The sequence below is a fragment of the Lutra lutra genome, chromosome X, assembly GCF_902655055.1.
Source record: "Lutra lutra chromosome X, mLutLut1.2, whole genome shotgun sequence".
In the NCBI taxonomy this organism is placed as follows: Eukaryota; Metazoa; Chordata; class Mammalia; order Carnivora; family Mustelidae; genus Lutra; species Lutra lutra.
This window is the reverse complement of record NC_062296.1, coordinates 56,512,813-56,526,655: the sequence shown is the minus strand read 5'-3', so window position 1 is coordinate 56,526,655 and position 13,843 is coordinate 56,512,813.

Here is a 13,843-nt window from a genome sequence, read left to right as displayed (position 1 = left end):
GAGGGGCACCTGGGTGGCTCAGTGGGTTAAGCCTCTGCCTTCGGCTCAGGTCAAGATGTCAGGGTCCTGGTGATTGAGCCCCGCATCCCTATGTTCAGTAGGGAACCTGCTTCCTTCCCCCTCTGTCTCTGCCTGCCTCTCTGCCTACTTGTGATCTCTCTCTCTCTCTGTCAAATAAAAAAAAAATTGCTGAGATAATTCATGAGGTTTCTTAGTGGTTTTTTTCTCCATGAAGGATTCCTTGTATACCAATTCCTACCCTGTTGGACTTCAGTTTCCTCACCTAAAAGTGAAGAATCTCTAAGGTCCCTTCAAATTCTAATAATTTGTATTTCTAGTGTCCTCTGATGACCAGGACTTGGCAGTGAGGGTAAGAAACCATTGCTGACAGACCCTCCCATACAGGTCTTCAACTCATTCCTGGTCGGGGCAGAGGGGACATGATGTGGAACCGAAATGCCCCACTTTCATTCTGGGTCCATTCCTCCCTGCCGCTTCCTATGGTAACAAACAGCAGATGCCACTATCCCCAGGTTCCTTCAGCAAGTCCTCGCCATGTTTTATTGCTTTGGAATTGCTCAACTGATGTGCACGTTGCTTCTTGCCTTCACTCATTTCACTCATTCACAACAAAGATGGCAATCCTGCTAGGTCAACAGAACACAGTTTAATACATTGCAATCATGCAACACATTCAACAAGTGTTTGCCTACCACATATTATATATTCAGAAGGCAATGGCCCCAAGAGGAGTTGAAAAACTAAAGTTCTGCCTAAACCATTGAGACAGAGCTGGGACTGGACTTGGATCCCCTCAACCCTAACCATCAAATCCAGCATTCCAGGATAGCTGAAACTCTATACCCTTGAATAGCATATCTTGCAGAAATGCAGAGACAGGATGCTTATTGAAAGGAGGGACTTGGGATGCCTGGGTGGCTCAATCCCTTAAGTGTCTTCCTTTGGCTCAGGTCATGATCCCCAAGTCTTGGACTTGAGCCCAGCATCGGGCTCCCTGCTCAGCAGGGAGACTGCGTCTCCCTCTGCCCCTCACCCTGCTCACATGGTCTTTCTCTCTCTCAAATAAATGAAATCTTTAAAAAAATAAAAATAAAAAATAAAAACTTTTTTTTTAAAGATTTTATTTATTTATTTGACAGACAGAGATCACAAGTAGGCAGAGAAGCAGGCAGAGAGAGAGGAGGAAGCAGGCTCCCTGCCGAGCAGAGAGCCCGATGCGGGGCTCGATCCCAGAACCCTGGGATCATGACCTGAGCCGAAGGCAGAGGCTTTAACCCACTGAGCCACCCAGGCGCCCAAAAAATAAAAACTTTTAAATCGTAATATTCAATGCTACATTATTAAAAACAAAACAAATGCACATGTGAAAACAGAAGAGGTACAGTTCAAATCTTTTTGGAGTCTGCCCAGAATAACTTTCTGATGCATTCCATATTTTTCTCATCCTATTACTCTTTCTTCCTGGGAATTTGTTTTTATATTACCTAAACCTATCTTCAGCAATACTGTCCTGGTCTAAAACCTTCCATAATTCTCCATGGCCATAAGGTAATGTCCAAACATCCTCAGTTATCCTTTGAGGCCATTCACAATGTGGCCACAACCTGCCTTTCAGTCCAATTCTCCACCCCTCTTCAGGAACAGAGCTCTGCCTGTTGCTTTTTCTAAGACACATCTTTGTATATACTTCTGTGTTTAACGCAATTGAGAGATCAAGGGAATTTTAGAGCCAGGACTTTGAGGCTCATCCAACTTGGATGTTTTAAAAAGAAATTGGAGGGCACCTGGGTGGCTCAATTGGTTGGGTGACTACCTTCAACTCAGGTCATGATCCGGGAGTCCCGGAATCAAGTCCTGTGTCAGGCTTCCTGCTCGGTGGGGAGTCTGCGTCTACTGCTGACCTCTCTCCTCATGCTCTCTCTCTCTCTCTCTCTCAAATAAATAAATAAAATCTTTTTTTATTTTTTATTTTTTATTTATTATTTTTTTAAAGATTTTATTTATTTATTTGACAGAGAGAGATCACAAGTAGACGGAGAGGCAGGCAGAGAGAGAGAGAGAGGGAAGCAGGCTTCTTGCTGAGCAGAGAGCCCGATGTGGGGCTCAATCCCAGGACCCTGAGATCATGACCTGAGCCGAAGGCAGCGGCTTAACCCGCTGAGCCACCCAGGCGCCCCAATAAAATCTTTTTTTAAAAAAAGAAATTGGGGGGCGCCTGGGTGGCTCAGTGGGTTAAAGCCGCTGCCTTTGGCTCGGGTCATGGTCCCAGGGTCCTGGGATCGAGCCCCACGTTGGGCTCTCTGCTCAGCAGGGAGCCTGCTTCCTCCTCTCTCTCTCTGCCTGCCTCTCTGCCTACTTGTGATCTCTGTCTGTAAAATGAATAAATAAAATCTTAAAAAAAAAAAGAAATTGGACATTTTGAGGAAGAAACAGGTGCCAGACAGTATAACATGCTCCAGGTCATAGAGCATGTTAGAGGTCATCATGTTACCAAACTAGGCCCTTGGGCTCACTAAAAAATAAAAATGGACAAAAGGCCAAATGGGAGTTTCAGGCAAGACTTTATTGGGGCTTACGCTGGAGCACAAGGGAAACAGCACGAAGGAAACGATCCTCAGGCTGACTCCCCAAGGAGAGGTCAGGGAGAGTTTTTCAAAGAAACTTAGGTGGGAAAAGGGTGGTCTAAGCATGTAGAGGCTGTGATTTATTCGCACCTGTGTACTTAAAAGATCATGCTTCTTCACACATCACGTGTTTAATTAACATGTTAAATCTCCACCCTGGGGCGTGGTTTTAGTATAATAATGAGGGGAAAAGTTGGTGAAAGTTTAGCACTGGGGTCCATCTTGGCACAGACTGGTTTGGTCTGGTCTTTGCCAGTCTTTGTAGTCAAGTCCCTCCTTTCTTTCTTTTTTTTTTCAGATTTTATTTGTCAGAGAGAGAGAAAGAGACAGCACAAGCACAGGGCAGGCAGAGGGAGAAGCAGACTCCCTGCTGAGCAAGGAGCAGGCTGTGGGACTTGATCCCAGGACCATGGGATCATGACTTGAGCTGAAGGCAAAGCCACCCAGGCACCCCAGGATTTACAAGTTTTTAGTTGAGAAAAAGTACCGATAGGGATGAAGAATTCTATTCCTACTTATTACACTTTTGGGGGTAAATGATGTCTTTTTTTTAAAAAGATTTTATTTATTTGACAGAGATCACAAGTAGGCAGAGAGGCAGGCAGAGAGAGAGGAGAAAGCAGGCTCCCTGCTGATCAGAGAGCCCGATGTGGGGCTCAATCCCAGGACCCTGGGATCATGACCTGAGCCGAAGGCGGAGGCTTTAACCCACTGAGCCACCCAGGTGCCCCTAAATGATGTATTTTATTTATTTATTTTATTTTTTAAGATTCTATTTATTTATTTGTTAGAGAGAGCACAAGCAGGGGAAGCTGTGGGCAGAGCAGGCAGAGGGCTTAGAAGCAAACAGGGAGCCGCTGTAGGGCTCGATCCCAGGACCTGGGATCATGACCCAAGCCAAAGACAGACACTTAACTGACTGCACCACCCAATCATCCCTAAATGACGTATTGTAAATGTCCTCCCAGAGTAGAGGAACCATTCAGTACAACACAGCATTGCTATCCCCAAGGAGTAGGGACTCTGGAGATGAATGTTCCAGCTCCTTTATGGGAATCAATTACATTTGAGGGATGAAATAAAGTGATCTGTTTAACATTTATTTAATATAAATAAGGTTTATTTACTTATTTTTAAGATTTTATTTATTTATTTGACAGAGAGATACACAGTGAGAGAGGGAACACAAGCAGGGGGAGTGGGAGAGGGAGAAGCAGACTACCCACTGAGCAGGGAGCCTGATGTGGGGTTCAATCCCAGGACCTTGGTATCATGACCTGAGCCCAAGGCAGATGGTTAAGGACTAAGCCACCCAGGCACTCCAGAAATAAGGTTTATTGACAACCTTTAAAACAAAGTCTGGTTCAACTCCTTGCCAAACTATTCACCTTTTCTATGCTTTAATTTTCTTGTCTGCTGGGCTGAGCTAATCACATTATATACCTCAGGGTTATAAGGATCCAACAATGTAATTTTTTTAAAATTTTTTTTAATTTTTTTAAAAGATTTTATTTATTCACTTGACAGAGAGAGATCACAAGTAGACGGAGAGGCAGGCAGAGAGAGAGAGAGAGAGGGAAGCAGGCACCCCGCCGAGCAGAGAGCCCGATGCGGGACTCGATCCCAGGACCCTGAGATCATGACCTGAGCTGAAGGCAGCGGCCCAATCCACTGAGCCACCCAGGCGCCCCAACAATGTAATTTTTTTAAAAGATTTTATTTATTTATTTGACAGAGAGAAAGAGAGATCACAAGTAGGCAGAGAAGCAGGCAGAGGAGGAGGGGGAAGCAGGCTCCCCACTGAGCAGAGAGCCTGATGTGGGGCTCCATGCCAGGACCCTGGCTGGGATCATGACCTGAGCTGAAGACAGAGGCTTTTTTTTTTAAAGATTTTATTTATTTGACAGAGAGAAATCACAAGTAGGCAGAGAGGCAGACAGAGAGAGAGGAGGAAGCAGGCTCCCCGCTGAGCAGAAAGCCCGATGTGGGGCTCGAACCCAGGACCTGGGATCATGACCTGAGCTGAAGGCAGCGGCTTAACCCACTGAGCCACCCAGGTGCTCCCAACAATGTAATTTTTTAAGGTGAGGGTCTTCATTATTCAATTAATGCTGATAGGAAAACAGTTTCACAGTTTAGAAAAACCAATAATAAATGCAAACTTTCAGGATTATATTCCATGCCTTATACCAGAATACATCCCAGATGAATTAAAAATTAGCATATTTTAAAAAGATACTTAATATAGATAAAGCATCTTCACCAACAGAGAAGAAAAAGAATAGGAAAATGGGCTAAAGACAAAAATGACAGTTCACCGAGTATAGTTGTTACGTGAAGTACACAGCACTCTGTCTTGGAAGTGTCATTTCTAAGGAAATGGAGATGTGTGAGGATGTACCCATAGGATTTCCTTCTAAAGTATTAATAGTATACATTGTGGAATTATGGAGGAGTTTGTTTATTGATCTGTATCTTCTTTTTCTATAAAACAATAAATATGTATTACTTGTATGTTTGTGTTGTGTTTTTTTTTTTTAAAGAAAAGTGGTCCTGCAAACCATAAGAGGCTCTTAATGTCACAAAACAAACTGAGGGGGCCGAGGGGAGGGGGGTCGGGAGAGGGTGGTGGGGTTATGTACATTGGGGAGGGTATGTGCTATGGTGAGTGCTGTGAAGTGTGTAAACCTGGCGATTCATAGACCTGTACCCCTGGGGCTAATAATACATTATATGTTTATTAAAAAAAATTTTAAAAAAAAGAGAAAAAAATGTGGTCCTGGACAAAATGGTGAAAACAAAAAATTTTCCTTTACTTTTTGAAATCTATTTCCTTTTCTACAGCACTCCATCCCTCCTTCCAGTCTAATTCCCCACGTGACTTCAAAGATTCAGTCCTAACTCTTACACACACCTGGTTCCCAGCCCAAGTCACACAGTTTCACTACCTCTCAGCCACTGTGGGACCTCTGAACTTTACCGACTGCTCCCACTACTCACTGCTATTAGCTGTGAGGAGTGAATATAGTTCTACAAAGCAATATCCATTAGTCTAGAGATAAGTTAGAACACAGTTTCTGCTGATGAGGGAAAGGGAACCAGTGTTTTCATCTTTGCATGAGAAAATTGGCACTGTACGTTATGATTAAGTGATTCCCATGTCCCGAGTAAAATGGCGTGCTTCCAGAGGGATGCACAGTGGGAAATCCCCAGCATTCTTGCCAGCAGCCTCCCTGGCTATTCCCTTGGAGGACATGACAAGTCTATTACAGGAGTCTTTCCAGCTGAGTCCTGGCACAGCCTCAGAATCCTGACCCAGGACTCCTGAGCACAGTGCTATATCCTAGCTCCTCAAAGCATGGTCTCAAAGATGCAGATAGTCAGGCCCCACTCCAAATGTACTGAATCAGGATCTCGGTCTCATTTTCAGGGATGCTTGCATGGTATACAGCTGTGGCAGAGAATTACCTAAATATAACCCAATCATCCCATTTCACTGAGTATGGTTTGAAGTCACCTAGGATATTTTAGAAAAGGGTTTTACATACATTAGCTCATTCTTCACAACAGTCCTACTAGGGCGATACCATTATCTTCTTCATTTGACAAAAAAAGGGAATTGAGATATGGGGAGGGATCAAATATTCTGAAAGTCGCTAAGCCTAGACTCAAATGGTACCATATGGACTTGTAAGGAAAATGATGTATGAGACAAGATCTTGGAATAAAGCTTTTTATAATCTTGAAGCATACCCACAAATAACTTTGATGAAGACGTATCCAGAAATTCCAAGGAGGTACAAGAGAATGTCATAAACTTTTGAAGGAAAAAGAGGTCACCTTCAAGTTCAATGATCAGAACAGCTTTCATGAAGCAGATACATGTATTTATTTTTATTTTAGAGAGAGAGAGCAAGAAGAGGGGCAGAGGGAGAGAAACTCAAGCAGACCCCCTGCTAAGCAAGGAGCCTGACTCGAGGCCTGATCTCAAGACCCTGAAATCATAACCTGAGCTGAAGTCAAGAGTCGGATGCTTAACCTGCTGAGCCACCCAGGTGCCCTTCATGAAGGTGCTTTTTAAATGTAGCCTTGAAGGGGACGCCTGGGTGGCTCAGTTGGTTAAGCAGCTGCCTTCGGCTCAGGTCATGATCCCAGCGTCCTGGGATCGAGTCCCACATCGGGCTCCTTGTTTGGCGGGGAGCCTGCTTCTCCCTCTGCCTGCCATTCTGTCTGCCTGTGCTCGCTCGCTCTCCTCTCTCTCTGACAAATAAATAAAATCTTTAAAAAAAAAAAATGTAGCCTTGAAGGATGTAAATAAGGGCGCTGATAGGAAGGGACTGAATGAATTACACTCTTAAACAGGATCTGACAGAGGAAATGCTCAGTGAATATCAGCTATTATAATTTATCTCCACTATGTTATATTAGTTTCAGGTGTACAATATAGTGACTCAACGATTCCATACATCCTCCAGTGCTCATCATGACATTCGCACTCCTTAATCTCCACCACTTATTTTACCTGTCTCCCTATTCCCCACTCCTGTAACGTTCACTTTGTTCTCAAGAGTTTGTTTCCTGATTTCTCTTTTTTTCCCTTTGCTTATTTGTTTTGTTTCTTAAGTTGTATGGCAACTAACTGGAATTAAAATAAAAATTAAATAAAATAAAAAGAAAGTTGTTAAAAGTATAAATTTTCATGACATAATTAATGAATTTGTGTAAAACTGAGCCAGAAAATAGTTCAATTTAGATATAAATTTGTTAAAATGGTATGTATTGCATTATATAAAGAAACAAAATATTTGTAATGTGTAAATTTATGCTGTTACTCATCTGTTTTTTCACTCCCATTATGTTTTATAAGTTATAAAATATTTTAAAGGAAAAAATGCATCTCTACTGTATCCACCTGTGTTTGTGTGTGGGTGTGTGTGTGTGTGTGCTCTGTAACAGTTTATAATGTATATGGTGAGGGTCTCTATAGAAGCCACATGGTGGGTACAAACCCACCAAGCTTACCTAACCCAGATTTCAAATATCTCTCCAGGAGGTCATTCTGAGAAATCTAAGACCACATCCTATATATGAATGCCCTCCTCCTGCTAGTCTGGTCACTGTCCAAAAAACCCACGAGAGGGATGTGTGATGTGACTTTTTGTAAACTCATCCACATCTTGCTGCTTAGCCCGTGTAGGTGACTACATGGAAGTAGAGGGTGACTACTTCCTTCAGTCCATTCCCTGGGATTGAGGGGGTCACACCCACTGTCTAGGGGGAGTCACAGTTCAGTCCCCTGAACTGCTTTGTGGAGATCTCATTGCAGGGGATTCCTTCTGTGTCTTCTGATATCAGATATGGAATGGGTACCCATCTTGGTAGTGGATGGACACATTTTGTCCTCAGATGTTGGGGCCATCTCACCTCAAGCCTGACACCCAAATATCCAGAACTTGTGGGTTTTGGAGACTGGAAGACTTCATTTCAAAGCCTGGAGCCCTCAAGTCCTGGTTGTGTGACCTTAAGCAAATTACCAAACCTCTCTGAGTCTCAGGAAAATGCCCACCTTGGAGGATATCTGTGTGTTTTAGTAATGTGCGCCAAGTGCCTGGCTTCTAGGCACCTTCAAAAAATTTTCTGAGCACCTGCCGTGGGCCTGAGTACTGTTCTAGGTGCTGAGGACACAAGAGAGAACAAAACCAGCAGAGTCCCCGATTTTATAGATTAGGTCAGTAAATACATATAGCAGAGAATGGCAAGTGCTGCATAGAAAGATAAGGCCAAGCTGGAGGAAAAGGCATGTTGGAGTATACTGGGGGTGGAGGAATTATATTTAGGGTGGGTGGGAAGACCTCACTCATAGGGGTCATTAGAGCAAGAGACCAGAGGGAAGTGATGCTAGAGAGAGAGAGAGAGAGAGAGAGACACTCTGACTTCAAGGTTTTTATCCTGGTGGTTCTTTTTACCTGGGATAGTACCCCCAGGTAATCCCATGGCTGATTCCCTTACCTTCTTCAGGTCTCTCTGCTTCTTATCTCCTTCCTGGTGAGGCCTTCTCAGACACATCCTTTGGGAAATAGCTGCAAACCACAGTCAGTCTCTACCTCCTCACCCTATTTAATTTCCATAGCACTCATCACCACCTGACATACATCTATTATGTATTGGCTTGATGCCAATACATAGCCAATGCCAATGTCTCTATTTTTTTTAAAGATTTTATTTATTTATTTGACAGACAGAGATCACAAGTAGACAGGCAGGCAGAGAGAGAGAAGCAGGCTCCCTGCTGAGCAGAGAGCCCGATGCGGGACTCAATCCCAGGACCCTGAGATCATGACCTGAGCCGAAGGCAGCGGCTTAACCCACTGAGCCACCCAGGCGCCCCAGTGTCTCTATTTTTAAAATATTTTATTTATTTATTGGAGAGAGAGAACAAGTAGGCAGAGCAACATAGGGGGAGGGAGATGCAGGCTCCCCGCTGATCAGGGAGCCCAATGCCGGGCTTGATCCCGGGATCCTGGCAGACGCTTAACCACTTAACAGACTGAGCCACCCAGGCAACCCCCCCCCCACCTTTTATCCTTTTACAAGCTGTCCCTTTTTTAAAAATTTAAATTCAATTAATTAACATATATTTGTTTCAGGGGTATAGGTCTGTGATTTGCCTATCTTTAGAAGACAGGTTGACAAACTATTGCCCAGGGGCCAAAACTGACCCACTATCTGTTTCTGAAGATAAAATTTTATAAAAATACAGCCACGCCCATCCCTTTACATATTGTCTACGGCTTCTTTTGCATTTCAATAGCAGAGTTAAGTAGTCGTGAAAGAGACCAGATGACTCTCTTCCCTTAAACTATTTGCTATTTGGTCCTATACAAAAAAAAAGTTTGCTGACCTCTGTTCCAGCAAGGAACCCCTGTAGAAGCAGGAATTTTGTTTTGTTTATAGCTGTATTCCCACGTCCCAGTGATAAGGAAGCAGAAGTCTAGCTGGAGACAAAGCACAAGCTGATACCCTGAAACCTCCTTCCACCCCATTCCTGGGGGATGTGTGTATATATATACACAAATACATATATTTATATATCCCCACACACATACATACATACATACATACATACCTGATCAGCAGGGAGCCAGTTTCTCCCTCCCCCTATGCTGCTCCCCCTGCACATATATATATATTTTCTTCCAGGAAGCTCCAGACTATCTTAATGTTAATGCCTTGCTAGAGGGAAAAACAACCTTAACTTGACAATGGCAAGGCCTCCATATCCTTCAGTCCTCTTTAGCATATGAAAGTTCTTTTGAAAACCTCCCTTTTCCTTACCTCAACTCCCAAGTATATAAACAGTCACGCCTCACAGCCCTCCTACAGCAGCTCTTCTGCCCACAGGTCCTACCCCCATGCTTTAATAAACCACCATTTTGTGCCAAAGACATCCCAAGAATTCTTTCTTGGTCCTGGGCTGGGGACTCCACCCCACTGAACCTCACCTACATTCCAAAACCACATCACAGCACAGTGCTTGGCTATATTTGGCATATAGCAGGGCCTGAAGAAATGTTAGTTTATTGAATTAATGAATGAATGTAGGAGAAGAGTGATTGGAATAACTAGAAATGTAGTCCAGGCTTAGGTTGGATCATGAGTTATGCTAAAGGGCTTGGCTGTTCTCTGTGATGGTGGGGGTGTCCTGTGAGGGTGAGGGTGAGGGAAACTCTACATTCTGTCAGTGAAGAGGTTAAATGGCTGTTTCTACTATGAGATCACTATTATTCATGGCAACATGATGTTAGAGACGTCCTGTAACCGTTACAGAACCTGGACTGGGTCATGACGGAAGAACCAAGTGGCACTCAGAGACTTTGGAGGATCAGAGGTTTATTAACACCAGTGGGCTCAGAGGAGAGTGTTCTCCAAAGGTCTGAGCCCGGAGCACAAGCAGGGAGGGTAATTTATACCCTTCTACTTCCACATACTTGGTACTTTTGGCACCCACAGGAAATGGGGTAGGGAGGAAGAATGAGAAGTCCCTTAGAACAATGGGCGGGACCTTTTAGTCGCTCGGTCAGCCATCTTGGGTACAAATTTTCCCTTATAACAAGTATGGTCATGCAAGCACCATTTGTGGACATCTGGTAATATTGCTCAAGGTAGAAAAGAAGTTTAAGGGAGGACACGTAGGGCCACAAAATACAGGATGTGAATCCTGCTTCTCCCATAGACTGGCTGTGGAGCCTGGAGGGTTGAATAAACTTCTCTATACCTTAGTAGTCCTCATCTCCAAAATGGAACATTAAGAGGCCCATCCTCGTTGGTTTGCTTGTAAATTTAAGTGGGTTAATTACATAAAATGTTGGGATTAGTGTCTGTTGATGGGGTTTTGGAATACAGATAAGGTTTGGTGGGGTAAGGTCTGGAGCCAATGACCAAGAAAGAATTCTTGAGACATCTTTGGTGCAAAATGCTAATTTTAGTAAAGCACTGGCACATGACCTGTGGGCAGAAAGAGCTGCAGCACCAGGGGCTTAAGGAGCAGTGATTATATACTTGGGAGTTAGGGGAAGTAAGGAAAAGGGAGGTTTCAAAAGAACTTTCATATGCTAAAGAGGACCGACCTACAAGATACCTGTAAGATATCAGACACCATGCCATTGTCAAATTAAGGTTGTTTTCCCCTCTAGCAAGGTATTAGTATTGAGATAGTTGGGAGATTCCTGGAAGAATGTCACACATGTCCCACCCAGGAGTTTGCAGGGTGTCAGCTTTTGCTTTTTCTTCAGCTAATCTTCTGCTCCCTTGTCATCTGTCACTTAGTAAATTCCTAATGAATATTAGCTGATATTAGTGGCTTTCCATTATTTTTTCCTTTTTTTTTTAAAGTTAACATATAATGTATTATGTGCCCCAGAGGTACAGGTCTGTGACTCATCAGTCTTACACATTTTGCAGCACTCACCATAGCACATACCCTCCCCAGTGCCCATCACCCAGCCACCCCATCCCTACCCCTACCCCCCTCTCCATTCCCCAGCAGCCCTCAGTTTGTTTCATGAGATTAAAAGTGTTGTACCCGAGTTTTCGCATCTGAGAGACCACCAAGGAGCCAACACGGATGCAATCACATGAGGGTTTATTTAACAAGCTTAAGCTTGGGCCCAAGTATACCCGAAACAGCAGAGTAGGGACTTGGACCCCAAGCTTAGTTAAGGCAGGGGTATTTATGGGTTCCTGTTACTAAAGCAGGGTGGGGGTCTCTGGAACTAAAGCAGGGTGGGGCTTCCTGTTACTAAAGGAGGGTGGGGGTTCTAAGAACAAAAGTAAAGTAGAGGAGAGTTCAGCCCTAGGGCACAGGGGTCTGAGATGGCTGCCGGAGCTAAGATGGCTGTACTTATGCTAAGGCTAAACCTGAGGTGGGATGGCCTTAATTTTTATCGGCCTCCACATTTCCCCCTCTCAGAGGAACCTAAGGAAGGACCCAATCATGGGTCCAGGCTGGTATCAGCAACAAGGTCCGATGGTTGGTATTGCTGTCTGAGTACCATGAACTGAGCTGTACTGACTCTGTCTTTGACAAAAGTAAGCAACATTACTGGGGTAAGTGAGAACGGCGCAGTCTTAGCTTTAGGGGATTGTCCTTGTCGGGCTGACTTTTCCATTCTGGGACGAAGTCCTTGAGAACAGCGTGTGGGTCAGCTGGCCGGACGTGGGTGTAGTGGACCCAGGGAGTAATCCCGTCAACCTTGAGAGCGGTGGGAGTGGTCAGGATCACGATGTAGGGTCCCTTCCAGCGAGGTTTCAAGTTTTCCACTTGGCGGCAGTGCATCCAAACCAAGTCCCCGGGTTGGTAAGGATGTGGTTCCAGCTCCGTCTCCATCTCAGTGTGAGCAGTTAGGATCCCTGCGTGGGCTAGACAGACTGTAATGCATGCAGTGACTGGAGTACAGACTGATCAGTCATCGTTAAGGAGGGCCTGATACCCCATCACTCTGGCGTTTGTCATCCACTGGTCTGGTGGAGTCCGGAGAAGGCCCTCTATAGCGTGAGTGGTGGTCAAGATGAGATTTTGACCCAAAGTCAATTTACTTGCATCCTTGACCGGGAGGGCCGTGGCAGCAATTATGCGGAGGCAAAGGGGAACCCAGCCGCTACTGGATCTAGTTTCTTGCTAAGATAGGCTACTGGCCTTTGCCACGGCCCCAGAATCTGAGTCACAACTCCTTCAACTCCTTCGGCCACCCCTGCCTCTTCATCCACATACAAGTGGGAGGGCTTGGTAACATCTGGGATGGCCAATGCTGGGGCACTCAGTAAGGCTGAGTGTAATTCCCGAAATGCTTCTTATATCTTGGGCAGACTGACTGGCAAAAGCAATATCGTCTAAATGAGCTATCGTGCAACTTCTCTGAAGTTTACCTCAAGTTGTCTAGTTGAGGTAAACAAGCATTTAAAAACAATTAAATCTAGAATTTAACATCCATAAAGGTGTGTTATTAAAACATAATTTTTCTCTCTAGAATAACCCTCATTTCCAGAGATAGTCAAATCAGGACTAATTTATTTGAAAAACAAGTCCAGTTTAACAAACTTGGCCTAATTATTTACATAAGTTCAGCAAGAACAGTGAATAATTATATAGATCTTTTAGAATCTGCTCTGCTGGAACTTCTTATAAGGAATCTTTAGGTTGAACTTATAGTAGCCTCTCCAGGCCAGAAGCCAAGCCACATACTTGCCATCAGACATGCCTGCAATACCTGTCGATTTGGGTGAATTCCTCTTCCTGAGGTTCCCAAAGTATCCTGCCAGGAAGTGACATTCTTTACTCACCTGGTGAGGCTGCTGGGAACTCTGTAAGCAAGTTATCAGGCCAACAGTTCCAAAGGGCTTGACGTGGGATGACCTTAATTTTTCTTGGCCTCCACAAAAAGTCTCTTATGGTTTGTCTCCCTCCAAATCCCATCTTGTTTCATTTTTTCCTTCCAATAGACACAGAAAAAGCATTTGACAAAGTACTTCTATTCATGGTAAAAACCTCAAAGTAAGTTGAGAGGGAACATACTCAACAGCTAATATCATCCTCAATGGGGAAAAACTGAGAACTTTTCTTCTACAGTCAGGAATAAGATGGGGATGTCCACTCTTACTACTTTTATTCAACATAGTATTGGAAGTCCTAGCCACAGCAA